This window comes from Phoca vitulina, unplaced genomic scaffold (assembly GCF_004348235.1).
Source record: "Phoca vitulina isolate PV1807 unplaced genomic scaffold, GSC_HSeal_1.0 scaffold13, whole genome shotgun sequence".
Taxonomy (NCBI): domain Eukaryota; kingdom Metazoa; phylum Chordata; class Mammalia; order Carnivora; family Phocidae; genus Phoca; species Phoca vitulina.
The window spans coordinates 6,704,906-6,712,154 of NW_022589716.1; positions in this window are offsets into that span (position 1 = coordinate 6,704,906).

The window sequence follows — 7,249 nt, forward strand, 5'->3', positions numbered from 1 at the left end:
GATAACATTTTTAATTTTAGACATTCTAATAAGTGTATAGTGGTATCTCATCTTGGTCTTATTTTACATTTCACTAATGGGTAATAATGTTTAACATCTTTTCATTTTGCCCATATTCTTTATTGGGTGTTTGGTTTCCTATTATTGAGCCTTGAGAGTTCTTTATGTTTTTGATACAAGCCTTTTTATCAGATACGTAATTTGCTCTCAAAATTAATGGAAGACATAAAGGTAAGAGCTAAAATTATAAAACTCAGAGGAAAACATAGGCACAAACCTTTGAGATCTTGGGTTAGGCAGTGAAATCTTAGATCGCCAAAAGCACAACAAATGAGAGGAAAAAATGATAAAATGGATTTAATTAAAATTTAAAACTATTGTGCTTCAAAAGACACTATTAAGAAAGTGAAAGTAAAAGATGACTTTTTTGGTATGTATTTATTCACTTTTTAAAAAATATTTTATTTATTTATTTGTCAGAGAGAGAGAGAGAGCACAAGCAGGGGGAGCGGCAGGCAAAGGAGAAATAGGCTCCCCGCTGAGCAAGGAGCCCAATGCAGGACTCGATCCCAGGACCCTGGGATCATGACCTGAGCCGAAGGCAGACACTTAACCAACTGAGCCACCCAGGCATCCCAGTATCTTGACTGTATTTATTCACTTTTACCTTGGAACTGTACCTTGGATCTGGACCTTTAACTTCATATGTTAGACGTGACCTTAGTCATAGATATTGGATCAGGACCTTAGGTCTACACATGTACGTTAGGCATGCACCTTGGACCTGGATTTGTCTAGTTCCTTGGAAATGCTCATAAGCTAGATATTATAAGTGGATGTGAACGTTTTACTTAGGCCTTGGAATTTGTCCTGGACTTAGACCCCGGGACCTTGGACAATATTTAGATCTTGGGCTCCAACCTGTATTTTTCCAGAATCTTGGACCTGAGTTATATCTGGACCTTGGTCATGGGCCTGAACTTGGATCTCGATCTGGAGCATGAGTGTTATATGGTAGGGCTGCTGTAACAAAATACCACAGACTGGATCACTTAACCAACAGAAAGTTAGTGTCTCAACAGTTCTGCAAGCTAAAAGTTCAAGATAAGCTGTTGGCAGGGTTGATATCTTCTGAGGGCTGTGAAGAAGAAATCAATTTTGTACCTCTTTCCTGGATTCTGGTGTTTTTCTGGCAATCTTCAGCATTCTTTGGTTTGTAGATGAACTGCCCCAATCTCTGTCTTTATGTTCACATGGTAGTTCTCCCTGTATGTGTGTCTGTGCCAAATTTCTTCTTTTTATAAGGACACCAGTCATATTGAATTAGGGGTCCACCTACTCCTGTATGACTTCATCTTAACTAATTCATCTGCAACAACCTTATTTCCAAAAAAGGTTACATTCTGTAGTACTGGGAGTTAGGACTTCAACATATGAATTTTTGAGGACCAAAACTCAACCCATAATCCTGTGAAGTGGTATCTTCGGGACATTGACTTGGACTCTGTATATGAACTTGGAATTTGGACTTGGAACTGGACGTTGACCTGACCAGAACATTGAACCTGACTTTAGACCTAGACCTTGACCTTTGGAAGAGTGCCTGAAACTTTGACTGGAAGATCAGACCTGGATTTTGGATATGGACTTGGACCTTGGACCCAGTACCTGGATTTGGACATGGACCTAAATTATTTTTAAAAAGATTTTATTGATTTATTTTGAGAGAGAGAGAGAATGAACGAGGGGGAAGGGCAGAGGGAGAGGGAGAAGCAGGCTAGCAGGATCCCCGCTGAGCAGGGAGCCTGATGAGGGACTCAATCCCAGGACCCTGGGATCATGACCTGAGCCACCCAGGCACCCCTGGTTGCTGAATCTGAACTTCTAACAAAGGACTTGGACTTTATACTTGGACCATGGATCTGACCCCATGCCTAGACTTCAGATCTGGATGTGGACATGACCTTGGGCCAAGAATTTAGACCTGGATGTCCATCCTGAACTTTGACCTTCTCCTGGACATTGAACCTGAAACTTAGACATACATAGGACCTGGAATTTTTACCTGACATTAGACTTGTACATTGGACCTGGACCTCAGATATGAACTTTAGATATGCACATGCACATTGGACCTGAACTTTGGACCTAGATTTTCCCAGTTTCCTGCATATAACCTTTACCTAGAATTTGGAACTGAAATTGGATTTTTGACTTGGACATTGGAGCTGGACCTTGTATGTGGACATGGACTTTGAAACTGAACCTTGGAATTCAACCTCAGACCTGGATTTGTTCAGCATTTAGGAACTGACATTAGACCTGGACCTTGGTCAAGGATCTGACCTATGCTTCAGCCTTGGACCTGGGACTCAGATTTCAATCTGCATCTTGGACTTAGGACCATGATCTAGATGATGTAAATGGACTTCAACTTTGGACTTGGACCTTGGACCAGAATTTACATGACTTTGTACCTAATCTTTGGATCTAAATCTGGACCTGGTTTTGGATGTTGGACTTAAACTTAAGGCCTTGACTTTACCTGGAACATATACTTGACATTAGACTTGGTCATTAGACAAATACCAGGACTTGAGAGAGAGATGTGGGGGGAGGAGCAGAGGGAGAGGGACGAGCAGACTCCACGCTGATCATGGAGCCTGACACAGGGCTCAGTCCCACGACCCCGAACTCATGACCTGAGCCAAAATCAAGAGTCAGACGCTCAACTGACTGAGCCACCCAGGAGACCCTGAATCTCAAATCTTGCTTTTTCTTGGACAATAGACCTTACCTTAAAAATAGAAATTGTGCCTACATTTGGATCTTTGACCTGAACCTGCATGTATGAACAAGATTTTGGATCTCACCAGTGAGTTTTAGCAATGAAATTGACTTTGGTCCTGGACCTCAGACGTAGATGTAGTTCTTAGACTTACGCTTCAGTCCTGGATTTGGATCTCAAATGTGAAATCAGATCTTAAAGCTGAACCTCATTTCTGGACCCTAACCCTATAATTCAGAATGGATTATACATGACCTTGGAACTAGAACTTGGATTTGGATCTTGGAGCAACCTGGTACTAGATAGTCAACCTGGACTTTCGACATGGATTTAATCTGGATCTTGGACTCATTTTAGACCTGGGAAGTGGACCTAGAATTGGACCTTGGACCTGGTCCTTGAACCTCAGGCTTGGATCTGATTTTGGATCCAGACTTTGGGTCTTGACCTAAACTTGAACCTTGGAATTGGTTGAGTGTACCTCAACCTTGAACATTGGGCCTTGAATCTAGACTGTGAACCTGGACCTAGATTTGACATTAAACACTAACATTGGAACTGAGACTCAAATATGAACATAGATGTTGGACCTAGACCATGGACCTAGACTTGGATCTAGATCTTAGATATAATCTTTGGAACTGAACACTGACCTGCTCCTGAACCTTGTAGATTTTGGGTGTGGAATTGGCCTGTAAGTTAGTCCTGATATTAAACCTGGTCCTTGGACATGGACTTGGACTTTGATATTAGAACTTTATCTTGGACCGCAGACTTGACACTGAATATCTTAAACTTGGATCTGCCCTTTGGACCTGAATGTAGGGTGTGAATCTGCATTTGATCTTGGATACTTATGTTGGACCTGGGCTTTGGAAATGGACATGGATCTTGGACCTGGACCTTGATCTGTTATGTTGTAGACTGAATGACCTTGTTCTCAAACTCTGGACCTGGACCTTGAACCTGGAACCTCAGACTTGGGCCTGGATCTTGGACTTGGCCTTTAGATCTCAAACTGGTCCTTGGACATAGACTTGGACCTTGGACTTGAACATCAAATCTCAACTGTGGAACTCTGTTCGTCTGCGATGTTGGACCTGTCCTCAGACTTGCTTTTTTGGAACTGTTACTTGAACTTCAACCTCTAACCTGAGACTTTGACATCATGTCAAGTCCTCAGACCTACACCAGAACATGACCTTGGACCTGGAATGTTGATCTGAACCAGAATCCTAGACCTAGACTCAGGGACCTGGGTCTTAGACTGGAACCTTACTTTGGAACTCAACTTGTCCTGGACATTGAACTCAGACATGGGATTGACTTGGATCTTGGAGCTTACCTTTGACTTTGACTTAGATATCTAACTTTGGTCACAGAACTTGGACTTAGGGCACTTGTTTCGGTCTCTCTTGTGGGTGTTAACCCACCACCTTAGTATTTTTCCATGGGTGATGGTAGCCTCAGACCTGGCTAGGAAGTAGAGTGCTTCCCCTGGCTGCTTACTGATAGCTGGCACTCCTGATCAATTCTCCTTTGTCAGTTTGCCTGGTGTTTTGAGCTGGACTTTCTATTTAGTCCATTTAGTCATGGCAAAGAATGGGCCAGATGGGCTGTCATCTGTTTCCAGGTTAGGGTTTGGGAAATTCCTAGTCTGGATCACCTTGTTCTGTTGTGTAGGGAGACCTAAGAAGCCCTGCTGCTGTGTTGTTCCTCTAGTTTGGAAGTCTCCTTCGGAGAACCTTTCAGAGTTCTCCTTGATTGTTTCTTGCATTATTTTCAGGTTTATAGTTGTACTCAGCAGGGAAGAGCAGAGATAAATGGGTCTACATCATTTTGTCTAGACTGAAAGTCACTGGTCATTGCTGTTCTAGGTTACTCTGTTGAGAGTTTTGCTACAAGGTGAGCAGAGATATGGGACAGTGGCATGAAGGAGATGTGATGTTAAGAAAGGTTTGCTTTTATTTATTTTTATTTTTTAAAATATTAAGTAGGCTCCATGCCTGACGTGGGGCTTGAGCTCATGACCCTGAGATTACGAGTTGCATGCTGTATAGACTGAGCCAGCCAGGAGCCCTTATTTATTTTTTTAATGAGAGAAACGACAGCATGTTTGTAAGATCTATCTCCTGTAATGCAGGAAGCATAGGAAATAATTACTGGAGCAATGCCTTGAATAGGTAGCAGACAATAAGCTTTCCTGCACAAAATGGGGAAGGCTTTAAATAGGAGGTTGGAAGGTTTGTCCATTGTTCATCCAAACAGGAGGGAAGCAGAGTACATGAGCACAAATGCACGTGGGTGCTCAGTAAGGTCTTGGAAGTCTAAGGAGTTTCTTTCCTAGCTGTTTCTGTTACCTTCCTGAAAGAGGAAGTGGGGTCAACAGCTGGACAGTGAGGAAGAAGGAAGAGGTTGTTGGAGGTTTGGAGAGAGAATATATGAAAGTTACCTAGGAGAGTGGATGAGCAGATGGTCTACGTTTAGAAGATGTGAGAGAGCAATATAGAAGACTATGATTTAAAAGTAGGATTTAAAGACTTTAGAGATGGAGGGATCCTAAGTGATGTCAAAGACCAGGATATGGATGGCCTAGTGCTATTTACAAAGCAATGATACCTATGTCTGGCACTGTACTGGGCAATAGTGATAAAGCCACGAGGAAAGCCGTCTCCTCTGGAGTGGTTAATGTGCAAGCCACACTGGAGTGGGCTGCTGGGAAAATGGGGATGAGCCTGTTAGAGCAGACAACCGGTGCGGGTTTGTTTGTACAGAGATGAAGAAACAGAGGTAGCTGAAGGGGAAAGTGGGACTAAAAAGATTTTGAAAGATGGGAGACACCAAAACATGTTTGAATTCAAAGGGAAGGGACTCAGCAGGGAAAGGTGAAAGTGCAGTAGAGACCAGAAAACCAAAACAGCAAGGTGGGATTCAGAGCACATGGAGGGACTGGCTTAATGGGAAGCAGGGCCCTTCCTATGTTGTAATAGGAAGAGAAGAGAAGAGGGAAGCATATGCAGATACATTTATAGATTCAGTTGTGAGAAGCTTCTCTGACTCCCAGACATCTCACTCTAACCCCAGGGTACCATGACATTATAAATGCTTTGGCCCATTATCTTCCACGCAAGGTAACCCCTCTATTGGCACAGAGGTGCTTGCTCTTGCCAAGGTCACAGTAACCTCCATGCTGCCACATTTACAGGGTATTTTAAAGGCTTCATCATTTTGGACTTTTCAACAATATTCAACATTGCTTCATTCTCCAGAAACACTCTCTTCTCTTGACTTTCCTGATGCACACATCCTTGGTTTTTTTCTTTCCTTCTTGGGCTATTTCTTCATCTCCTTTGTTAGCTTGTACAAATATTTGTTTTCAAAATTCTATATAAATTCAAGGTTCCTCACTACTCCCTGTATGGTAGATTATCGTAGTAATGGTCCCCCAATGATTCACACCTGCCAGGATCCATGCCCTTATGCAATCTCTTCCCACATGGACGCTGGGCTTGGCCATGTGACTTGCCTTGGCCAATGGGATATTAGCAAACATGATATAAGCAGAAGCTTGATAAGCTTGTGAATGGGGGGCCTGCCCCCTTGGAACTCTGAAACAATCATGCTATGAAGCAGCTAAGGATAAAAAACCACATTTGATCCACCTGCTGAATGCAGCCACATGAGTGAGTCCAAGTGAGACCAGCAGAATCACCCAGCCAATTCAGAGACACATAAAAATTAATCATTGTTTTAAACCACTAGATATTGAGGTGATTTGTAATGCAGCAATAGGTAACTGTCATCCTCATCTACAACAGAGACATGGCCAACTTGAGTGGCTTTATGCAAATCAGAAAAAAAGTGAGTCATAAAAACATGCCTTTACTGGGCAGACACACCTTTGTTCAAATAAAAAGTGTCCCTCTAGGATGCAGCCGTATGCCAGGTGCACAGCATGGATTCGGACCCATACTCAGCTCTGTCACTGGGTGCCTTTATGCACTAGACAAGCTTGCACACTGTGTGTGAACCTTCTCGGAGATTTCTACACAATTCTCTCCATTTAGCATAGAAACTTGGCTTCAGGACAGTTGTTTTTTTAATTTATTATTTTTTATTTTATTTTATTTTATTTATTTATTTGACAGAAAGAGACACAGCGAGAGACAGAACACAAGCAGGGGGAGTGGGAAAGGGAGAAGCAGGCTTCCCGCGGAGCAGGGAGCCCGATGCGGGGCTTGATCCCAGGACCCTGGGATCCTGACCTGAGCCGAAGGCAGATGCTTAACGACTGAGCCACCCAGGCGCCCCTTTTAATTTATTTTAGAGAAAGAGAGAGAGAGCAGGGGGAGGGGCAAAGCGAGAAAGAGAGAATCTAAGCAGACTCTGCACTGAGCATGGAGCTTGACGGCACGACCTAATCATGACCTGAGCCGAAATCAAGAGTCGATGCTTAACCGA